The sequence below is a fragment of the Salvelinus alpinus genome, chromosome 10 (genome assembly GCF_045679555.1).
Source record: "Salvelinus alpinus chromosome 10, SLU_Salpinus.1, whole genome shotgun sequence".
Lineage (NCBI taxonomy): Eukaryota > Metazoa > Chordata > Actinopteri > Salmoniformes > Salmonidae > Salvelinus > Salvelinus alpinus.
The window spans coordinates 17,975,194-17,986,640 of NC_092095.1; the positions used below are offsets into that span (position 1 = coordinate 17,975,194).

The 11,447-nt window shown below is 44.7% G+C and overlaps 1 pseudogene; it reads left to right on the top strand.

Moving 5' to 3' along the window:
• Positions 1–98: 98 nt before the first annotated feature.
• On the top strand, positions 99–1,731 carry LOC139532902 (peroxiredoxin-2-like; annotated as a pseudogene).
• Positions 1,732–11,447: the final 9,716 nt, after the last annotated feature.

The window sequence follows — 11,447 nt, forward strand, 5'->3', positions numbered from 1 at the left end:
GCATTTTCATTGTTCAATATCTAGGTCTATTCTAAAACTGCTTGACATGTTAGTTTTTTTTTTATTGCCTGGCTGTATCCTTAAAATGTTCTAACATTTTGGCTGCTCTGCCAGCATGGGAAAAAGCAAATGTCCAGCTACTGTCTGTGTGCTTTCACTCGACCTACCCTGGATTTTTTTGTTTGTGGAGATGACGTCCTGGACGCTTTCAACAATTTATTCACATATTTTATACTTCTGTAACTCGGCTGAAGCGATGGACAGCAAGAAGGTCCATTGCCCACCTGTCCCTGGCTGTTCCCTGCACCTGAGCAAGGCAAAGAGTGCGTCCCACCACGTGCTTTACCTGCGCACTGCTATAATAAGCAACTGCCTGCTCATCATGTTGCTGTATTTATTCACTTTTAGTCCTCACATGATTACATGAGTGCACACACAGACAAATAGACACAGAGAGAGACACAGAGACAGAGAACGAGCGAGAGAGAGAGATGAAGAGAGATGAAAAGAGAATGACTAGTAATAGAGAGAGAGATGAAGAGAGATGAAGAGAGAATGACTAGTAATAGAGAGAGAGACGAAGAGAGATGAAGAGAGAATGACTAGTAATAGAGAGAGAGATGAAGAGAGATGAAGAGAGAATGACTAGTAATAGAGAGAGAGATGAAGAGAGAATGACTAGTAATAGAGAGAGAGATGAAGAGAGATGAAGAGAGAATGACTAGTAATAGAGAGAGAGATGAAGAGAGATGAAGAGAGAATGACTAGTAATAGAGAGAGAGATGAAGAGAGAATGACTAGTAATAGAGAGAGAGATGAAGAGAGATGAAGAGAGAATGACTAGTAATAGAGAGAGAGATGGGTGGTACAACTAGAAAGTGTTAGTAATGATTACAGTTCATGTCTCACCCTCTCGTACCTCAGTCTCTAAGCCTGCTCCAGACTGGGTGGGGACTTCAATAGTTGATAGACAGTTTAAAACAGCTCAGTCTGTCTGACTACATAGGAAGATACCTTGTCCTGCTCTATTACCCTCTGGACTTGTGAGTACCTCAGTCTACCACTGGGCTGATGGTTTCAGCTCATCTCAGTCAAGACCAGAGACCCAGACAACATTTATGAAAGTTGTGTTATGGTCCGAGAATTCCCTATCCCTATACAGTTCAGTAAAAGTGTGTGTGTGTGTGTGTGTGTGTGTGTGTGTGTGTGTCCTGCAGTGCGTTTGTCTGTCCCACTGAGGTGATAGCGTTCAGTGAGCATGGGGAAGAGTTCAGAGTCGTCGGACCCGAGGTGGTCGCCTGCTCTACAGACCCAGTTCACACAGCTGGCCTGGTATACGAACTCTGATCCCTGACCTCTCACCCCTTACCCCGCTTTACAAATTGATAGATTTTCAGAAGCAGGGTGGGCTTGGACTAATGAAAATCCCTCTTCTCTCTGACATTACAATCCAGATTGCCAAAGACAATGGAGTCTACATGGAGGACCTGGGACACACTCAGGTAGGGCTCACACACACACAAATATCTGTTTGCAGTACCTGTGTGACTCGTTTCAAGTAATCCGGTCTCGTCTTGTCCCTATTCCTCTCCTTTCACATCCAGGGGTCTGTTCATCATAGACAGCGTAGGTGTTCTGAGACAGGTGACCCTGAATGACCTCCCAGTAGGACATTCTGTAGACGAGACCTTGTGTCTGGTCCAGGCTTTGAAACACACCGACACACAGTGATGTAAAGTACTTAAGTAGTTTTTGGGGGTATCTATACTTTACTATTTATATTTTTGACAACTTTTACTTCATTACATTCCTAAAGAAAATAATGTACTTTTCCCCTGACACCCAAAAGTACTTGTTACTTTGAATACTTAGTCGGACAGGAAAATGGTCCAATTCACGCACTTATCAGGAGAACATCCCTGGTCATCCGTACTGCCTCTGATCTGGCAGACTCACTAATCACACATGATGACGTCTGAGTGTTGGAGTGTGTCCCTGGCTTTCCGTAAACAAAACAAAAAACATTTAAACATTTTGCCGTCTGGTTTGCTTAATAAGGAATTTGAAATTATTTATACTTTTGATACTTAAGTATATTTAAAACCAAATACGTGTTTTACTTTTACTCAAGTAGTATTTTACTGGGTGACTTTCACTTGAATAATTTTCTAAGGTATCTTTACGTTTACTCAAGTATGACAATTGGGTACTTTTTCCACTACTGCCGACACACGACAGGCAGTATTGACGCCAGTGCATGTTTATGCGTCTCTCTCGTTGCAGTGTGTCCAGCAGGATGGACACCAGGAGGTGACACAGTAAGTAATGTCTACCATAATACCACATGATGTTACTAATCAGTCCTGTACCCAATACTAACAGAGATTTATCCAATCACTGAAAAGCCTGTTGGCCAAAGCAGGAGCTGTGAGTGACAACACCAACACCTGGTAAAAGCGACACTCAACAGTTGACAAACCAATCAGATCTAGTCTCAGCTGTTGATTAACCAATCAGTCCAATTGACAGTTCAGTTAAAAATATATTTTTTTAAATACTTTTTTTTTTAAAGCTGATAAATCGGTTACCTGTAACTTCCTTTTACAACCACAAGATGGTAATCAAACTTCTCACACACTTGTCAGAGAAATCATATCACACTGCAGTTTATAGAAGGAATCAATTTAATGAGAGGTCCTAGCACTTAAGGTGCAGAAACCCTACTGTTATTGTAAACAGAGATGACAGCTGCAGACCCGTTGATGGCTCTATAGCACACTTTAGGGCTATAACTTCTGGACTGTTGAATTTTGTAAACATTAAACGTGCTATGCACTGTTTATGGAGCATTGTGCTGCTCCAGCCTTGTGCTAGGAGGAAACCCAAATGCTGCTTGAATTTAATATATATTTATCTAATCCTGGATAGACTGATGTTTGTCTCTCTCCCTAGATTATCCCAGATCCCAGGGGTTAAAGCAACAACAAAAAACATCTCTGAAACTTAAGTCGACCTCAGATCGATTGTCTGTGGCTAAGTTAACTTCCACCTTTCATGTAAAAAGAAGTCATGACCATCATGCTGTTAAGGAAAGAGGATCATTTTGTAAATGCATTAAACCACGAATTTGACCAATTTCAGTCCCATTGATTAGGGTTTCCGGGGTCCTCCTGGGGATAATTTTTTTAAATCTCAGTTCTGCGGACCACCCTCCAAAAAAGGACATTCTACTCCAAAATGGATTCAAATAAAATGTGAACATCTAAAAAATAATTTCAACCTCCAGAAATGAGCCCAATAAGATATTGGTAAAATTTTGTCAAATTATTTTAATATATTGGACCATGCATATAGGGAAAGGGGTACTTAGTCAGTTGCACAACTGAATGCATTCAACTGAAATGTGTTTTCCGCATTTAACCCAACCCCTCTGAATCAGAGAGGTGCGGGGGGCTGCATTAAATCGGTGCCCACGGCACCCGGGAGCAGTTGTCAGGGGTTAACTGGGCAGAACAGCTGATTTTTCCACCTTGCCAGCTCGGGGATTCTAACCAGAGACCTTTCGGCTACTGGCCCAAACCACTAGGCTACATGCCGCCCTTAAACAACAGTGTATAGCCTATGCAAGGTTTATATTATAAGATATTCCATTAGCACTAAGCATTAATGTTAGGAGAATTATGTTCTCATGTTCTTTAACAAATTCAATCTGACTCAGTCTGCTATATCAGGATTTGTAGGATACTGATAGAAATAAAAACAGACAGAGGCCCAGTCTACAATAGTCAAATGTTTATTCACGGGAACATTCTCCCTATCATTTCCTGTACATTGGTCTATATACCTCACATTTCGTCATAAATGTCCCTCCTCCTCTCAGAAACAATGACAATATAGTTCACAAGTCTTCTTCTCATACATTGTCTGCCACCTGTTATACAATCTACTACAAGCCCAAGGTCTCTCCCATCCCTGGGTGGGGACAGAATGTCCTGTAAGGAACACAGTAGTAGAGCTTGTCTGTCGATACATAGGTATTATGATTATTCACTCGCGCAATTGTAGGAGTAGCGAAATAAACGTGTTGTCAATGGAAAGCTTGGATCCCCCTCTTTTTTAAAAGGCCAAAACTGCTTTCAAACATGTTTTCCCCATGATTGCATTAAGAATAGCTGTGTATTGACTGCTTGCACACAAAAAGGCAAAGAGCAGTAACAACATAAACAGTAAAACTGAGAAAAATGGCTTACGTTTTTTTGCTGTCCAGACAAATATGTTATAGGTAGGAACAGTAATAATGCACTGATGCATTCTCTTATAAATTAAGAAACTTTATACACAAACCATGACCACTGATCTGACCTATGACCACTAAAATGCTGATACAGCCCTCTGCCTTTGTATGACCTTAAACATCTTTATGGGTAATGCAAAAGCAAAGTGCATTATCTACAATCTAAATGTGATTATCAACTATTATTAACTTTGTTGTTTTTCCTGTTTGATGGAAACAGTTTGAGAGTTCTAACTACATTCCAACTGTAATGGTTTTCTGTAGTTGAGTAGTTTTGAATGTTGTTGTCACGCCCTGACCTTAGTTTTCTATATTTTCTGTATTATTTTGGTCAGGTCAGGGTGTGACGAGGGTGGGTATGTGTGTTTTTGTCTTGTCTAGGGTTTTTGTTTGTCTATGGGGATTTTTGTATGTCTAGGTAATGTAGGTTTATGGTGGCCTGAATTGGTTCCCAATCAGAGGCAGCTGTTTATCGTTGTCTCTGATTGGGGATCCTATTTAGGTTGCCATTTTCCATTTTGGTTTTGTGGGTAGTTGTCTATGTGTAGTTGCATGTCAGCTTCATGTTAGTTTGTTTAGTGTTTTAGTGTTCTTCATTTATTAAAGAAGAATGTCTTCAAATCACGCTGCGCCTTGGTCTCCTCACTACGACGAACGTGACAGTTGTATTGTAGTAGGCCTAACCTTCAATGCATTTCCTTTTTAGATAAAACTATACTAATATTCACATCACCAAATAATTGATTAAAACATAAAACATACTGTTGTGCAATGAAGGTCTGCAGTAGCCTCAACAGCCCTCTGTAGGGTGGCACCATGGTGTAGCCGGAGGACAGCTAGTTTCTGTCCTCCTCTGGGTACATTGACTTTAATACAAGACATAGGAGGCTCATGGTTCTCACCCCCTTCCATAGACTTATATAGTAATTATGACAACTTCTGGAGGACGTCCTCCAACCTATCAGAGCTCATGCAGCATGAACTGACATATCCACCCAATCAAAAGATCAGAGAATGAATCGAGTACTGAAGCATAAGCTAAAGATAGCTAGCATTGCACAGCATAAAATGTGGTAGTTGACTCAGAGAAAAACAGTTTAACAAATTAATGTCTTCCAAAATTAAGGATAAGCAGGAGACAGCACTAGCTATATTTCATAGTATATAACCTTTCACTTAGCTAGTGTCAAATGCATCTAGCTAGTTTAGCATACTTAAACACCAGGCTCTGTTTGAGGGATGCTATGTTAGCTAGCTGGCTATCCAATGCTGGAACTCTTCCAAGTCAAGGTAAGCTTTTGGCTTTTAATTTATTGCCACCGGGGCCTGCCGGTGTTACTGCTAAACTGATTGAGGCTGACTACACAGTCCTGCATGACTGAAGGGATGGCTTGGAAAGTTTTTTTGCCTGGTCACAGACAGCTGATGTGTTCTGCACTGAAGTCCACAAGCGAAGGGAAAAGCTGAGGAGGAGAGCGCATATATCGATGCGAGAAGAGATTACACACACACACACACACACACGTTTGGATGTGGATGTGGCTATGAAAATGAAATGTTTGCGTGTGATCAGGGGTGTATTCATTGCGGCGATTCTGTTAAAACATTTCTTGAATGGAAGCAAACAGAACGGGGATAAACATACCTGAATTTGTCCAATAGAAACTCTCGTTTGCTACTGTTGGACTAATGATTCCACCCTATATCAGCTAGATGCAGGCAAGAGTCTGCAAGGCGGTATTGAATGTGTCACCTTGATTACTCAATTCTCTACCTGTGCACCTACGTTGTAAATTTTCATTCATAGGCTAGGTTGTAGCAACCTCATGATGGGTATAGGGAAAATTAGACGATCATGTAGTAGGCTAAACTGATCTGTTACATTGAGCTGGGTGAATGGAATATGAATGACGGTCATCCAATATGCTGTAATGGAAATAAGGTCATGTTCATTAAAGAAAATCCTCCCTCATCTAAAAATGTCACCGACCGCCGCTGGTTTCATTGCAACTCTAAAATTATGAATGTGTGAACTGGTCTTCTTTTGGGCTAACCTCATTAGAATAATCTTTCCCAAATTGAAGGACCAGACATGAAATGGGTTTAGAATATTTGAGGAAATGGATGTGAGAAAGAGGATTCAGTGGGGTAGAATGGACTGGAAGTCAAGGGCTGTAGATTAATGATCCCGGGGGGGGGGGGGGGGGGGTCTCTGTAGGGTTTGGATTGGTGCTCAGGTAGACATCAGTCAGGCCATGTTAAGAGAACTCCAAGTTGCCCTGGAGAGGAAATTAGTTGTTCTGGACTGCAGGTGCTGAATGTTTGGCGGTATAGCTGAAGTAATACAGGCATATGGACGAGATGCCCACTGAGTGAGCCAACCATAGACCCCAGGGAAACAAGCAGAAGCGACTGTGGCACGGAAAAAAAACTCCCTTGAAGGAAGAAAACCTTGAGGAACCAGGCTCAGCTAGGGAGAAAATCCTGTTTTGGCTGGTTGTGTAGGATACGGGGCATGAGGTAGATGGTGTCTGAAATGAGGCAGAGACTGGAGGACTGTGCCTGAATTAATGCATCTTCAGAGAGATGAGCATGTTGTGAGCTGTCCTGTTGTCAGACTGGATGTAGGACCAGCGGCCAAGGAGTTGTACAATGTGGTCTTGGACACCACGTTAGGATACCATGGAAGCGGCAAATTGGTCAGCATTTGTCTCAGATGGGAATGGAACCATTGTCGAGAGGCGATGGAACCAGAGTCTGTGATGAATAGTGGATTGGATGGATAGGCATGTTGATCTTGTCTGAGCTGCAGGAAGTTGTTGAGTGGTTCTTAAGGGCAGCCAGAACAGGTAAACTTGTGTGGTTCTGCCGAACAAATGTTTTTCCGGTTTTGCTGTGTTTAATGGTGAAGGTATCTCTAGCGAGGATGGCGGCGTCAGACATGCTGGGATGACAAGGGTTGTAGATAGCGATGAGGTGGTAAACTCTGAAAATTGCAGGAATCCCCAAATAATGGCAAAATAAACATTGATTATAACATGGAAGAGTCTGCAATGGAGAAAGACCACAGCATCTAGATGCAGGCAGACAGGATGTCAAGTGTAATGGGCTGGTGGCGAGGGGGGGGGGGGGGGGGTGGACTTTGGTGCATTGGAGACCATTGAGGAGAAGGGTGACCCAGTAAGCAACTTGAGAAAGAAGTTGATCCCGGCCAGGTACATCCAGATGGAGGATGTCCGCATGGAGAGAAATGAGCTGGCATGGGTCACAAAGGCAGACATGGTGATCAAGTCATTGGAGGGAAAAGGCAGGTGATAGATGGTATGGAAACACGAAGTGTCTCCAGGCTTTCCAGTAAGAGGACAGTGTACTTGGTGCAATGGCTGAATAGGATGGAGTGGCGTGACTGGTAGATGAGGCGAATGAGTGGATCGGTCACAGGAAGGTCATCATGGAGTAAGGAGGGACTGGGGTTGGTAGGGGGTTCTGCATACGAGGCCTGGCGCCTGAGGCGGGACAGAGAATCAGTGATTGAGTTACATTGGCCGGGTACATATGCAGCTCTGAGAAGGAACTGATGGGTGATAGATTGCCAGGTTAGACGTCTTAGGAAACTCATGATAGGGAGGGAATAAGAACGCCCCTTGTTAATGATAAGTACCACGGAAGGTTGTCGGAATGGATGAGTATGGTCTTTCTGCACCATTTGTTCCCCCAGGAAGAAGCGGCTACGACAATTGGGTACAACTTGAACAGGGGGGCGGAAGGGGCTGCAGGAGAGGAGACAAGTTCGGGAGGCCATGGGGCAGCAAACCAACAGCCGCTGTAGAAACCCCATACCCTGTGGAAGGGGTAGCGGTGAACAACTGTACATCTTTCGGGACAAGACAGTCATGGAATAAGGCGATGTCGTGCCAATGACTGAGGAGAAGGTGCCAAGGCCTGAGCTCCGCGAGGCATGAGGGGTCAAAAACCACAGTGTGAGGCAAGGAAGGCACCGAAGCGGCCAGGGAGAGGTGGGACAAGGAGCGGCCTTGAGGAATAATCCTGATGGCATAATTCAGGTGGGTGACGTTTATTGCAGTGGGGAGATTCCAAGTAATTGGACAGGAGGGAAATGCACTGAAGATTGTTGAGCGGCAGGGAGGCCTGAAAGGAGACTGTTCAGTATGATGCAGAGGAGTTTGAGTCAAGTAGAGGGGCCTTCCATTTTCTCCTCAGAGGGGTACGCCAAGGTGGCTGAAGGTGTAGAGGCCCGGGGCTGGAGGGGATGAATGGGCACCAATAGTGAGGAAACCGTCAAGGAGAACAGAAGACGGTTTACATTGAGCAAAATCCAACATCGGGCCTCGGCTAAGGAGTTGAATATTCGAGGGCTGCTCTTACATCCAGAAGTCAGGCGGACAGAGAAGTATTACCGCCTCTCCCAGCAGACTCCAAAGAGATGCCAAGTGTCGGGATGGAGGGACACCACCTTCAAGGTGGAGATGTCAGCCTCATCAAGGCAGGCTCCACGGCCAGCGAGTTTAATGAGAGCAATGGCATGGTTGACCGTGACGTACTACAAGGGGAAGGCAGGACTGGGGATGAGGCTGTTGACACTGGAGACTGAAGATTCTTGCCACAGTACTTTCGTGGTGGCAATTCCGAGGTGATTGATGAGGTAGGTGGAGAATGGGAGGGAGGAGAAGTGGCCAATCATAAATCCCTGCTTCACCTTGGCCAGGAGGGAGGAGACTACTTCTGTCTTGTCAAGTGCAGAACGGAGGTTTGAGCAGAAGTGAGGAGTGCAAGGAGTAGAGTTGAGACCGGGAGAAAACCCAATTCAGGCCATCACGCAAAAATCGGGCAAAAGGAGGTGTCAGGGTGAAGGTCCAAGTCCGCAGCCATGGCTGTGATATTGATGGGGGTGGCAAGGTTGGTCAGCGGTCATTTATCAGCAGACGGTGGAATGGGTTTTAGAGAGCAGGAGGTGCGGGTACCACTACAAAATGTGCAGGAGCTCACATGACGAAGCCCTGCATCTGTAGTTATTGAAATTGTTGCAGATCATGCGAACTCCGAAGAAGAGCACGGGATGATCGCCACGGTCCTCCAGGAAAAGGCGGTCGAAGCAATGTCCAGGAGGAAGAGGGTAGGGCAAAACAGCAAGCAGAACAGTGAGCAAAGGCAGGGCAGAGGAAGCTTAATGGTTGCTGAGCGTGGGGCAGCCACGGAGGTCGCATGCAAGGGACACTGCCAGCAAAGATGCGAAAGTAGAGCTCCACGTCGTGGGCACCCCAGTAGGTCATGGTGTTCCACTGCAGGAGCCTGGAGGCAGCGCCTAACAAGAATCGGCGATGGTAGTCGTAAAAGGTGAGACGCTGCAGTGGTGGCAGCGGGACCTGAGAGAAAGAGAAGTCGACTCTGGCAGATAGAAAGGTTCAAGGGACCTGAGGTGGGGCGGGGAGCCGGAGGCTGTGAAGATAGCTCAGGCAAGGTTTCCGGGAGGCCAGAGCATGCAACCTGATGACTAGTTGCTGTAGTATTATCTCAAATAAGGATGCACGACAACGAGGTTCTAGCTCCAGCATGTTTACTAACCTAACCCTCGCATGTCATACCCCCAAGGGACATCCTACTACAGTTGCAATGCCGGCAGAGGCAGAGCTCGAGAGGTGAAGGAAGCAGTATGCTGAGAGAAACAGAGAGAGGCAGGCAGAGATGGTCTCTGGCAGAGAGAGAGGCTGAGCCACTGCCGAGGCAGCGGTCATGGGGCCAGAGAGGCCGGAGAGAAAAGTAGGAGCAAGAGGCAAGGAAACCGAGTGGCCAGAGCAGGAGTACAATCTGGAGAGGGGGCTGCTGGCAGAGGAGGAGACCAGGGCAGGGAGGGAGAACGAGAAAAAGCTGACGATAAGATAGAAAATGGGGGAGGCCGAGAGATATGGAAGGCCCTTGGCAGGGGTGAAGCCATGACATCCAGGATGTTTACGGGCTGCTTCTTTAAGGCCTGGAACATTTGCGGAAAGGAAAACGGACCGCAGACGCCTGGTTGGAAGTAGTATCCCTGAGAATGGAGAGGAAATTGGTCTGAAAAGATATCGAAATCCGAGGCGGTGAGATCAATCTCCATTGTAAACTTTGAGAATCCCTTTCAATAAAATTGAGACTTGTCACGCAGTGTCTTGCATGTGCTGCAAAACAGAGAGGAGGAGTGATTGTTTGGTCATGTTTAAGAAGGGTGGTAGTGGTGATTTAACTTCTTATGGCTGGGGGCAGTATTGAGTAGCTTGGATGAATAAGGTGCCCAGAGTAAACTGCCTGCTACTCAGGCCCAGAAGCTAAGATATGCATAGTATTAGTAGATTTGGATAGAAAACACTCTGAAGTTTCTAAAACTGTTTGAACGATTTCTGTGAGTATAACAGAACTCATATGGCAGGCAAAAACCTGAGAAAAAGGTTTGTAGGTATGGGGTCATATTGCACTTCCTAAGGCTTCCACTAGATGTCAACAGTCTTTAGAACCTTGTTTGATGCTTCTACTGTGAAGTTGAGAGAATAAGAGCTGATTGAGTCAGGGGTCTGCCAGAGTGCCACGAGCTCACTCAGGCGCGCCCCTGTGAGAGTTAGCTGCGTTCCATTACGTTTCCACAGACAAAAGAATTCTCCGGTTGAAACATTATTGAAGATTTATATTAAAAACATCCTAAAGATTGATTCTATACATCGTTTGACATGTTTCTACGAACTGTAATGGAATTTTTTTACTTTTCGTCTGGCCTGCGCGTCATGAATTTGGATTTTGGAACTAAACACGCAAACAAAAAGGATGTTTTTGGACATAAATTATGGACTTTATCGAACAAAACAAACATTTATTGTGGAACTGGGATTCCTGGGAGTGCATTCTGATGAAGATCATCAAAGGTAAGTGAATATTTATAATGCTATTTCTGACTTCTGTTGACTCCACAACATGGCGGGTACCTGTATGGCTTGTTTTTGTGTCTGAGCGCCGTACTCAGATTATTGCATGGTGTGCTTTTTCCGTAAAGTTTATTTGAAATCTGACACAACGGTTGCATTAAGGAGAAGTTTATCTAAAGTTCCATCTATAATACTTGTATCTTTTATCAATGTTTATTATGAGTATTTCTGTAAATTGATGTGGC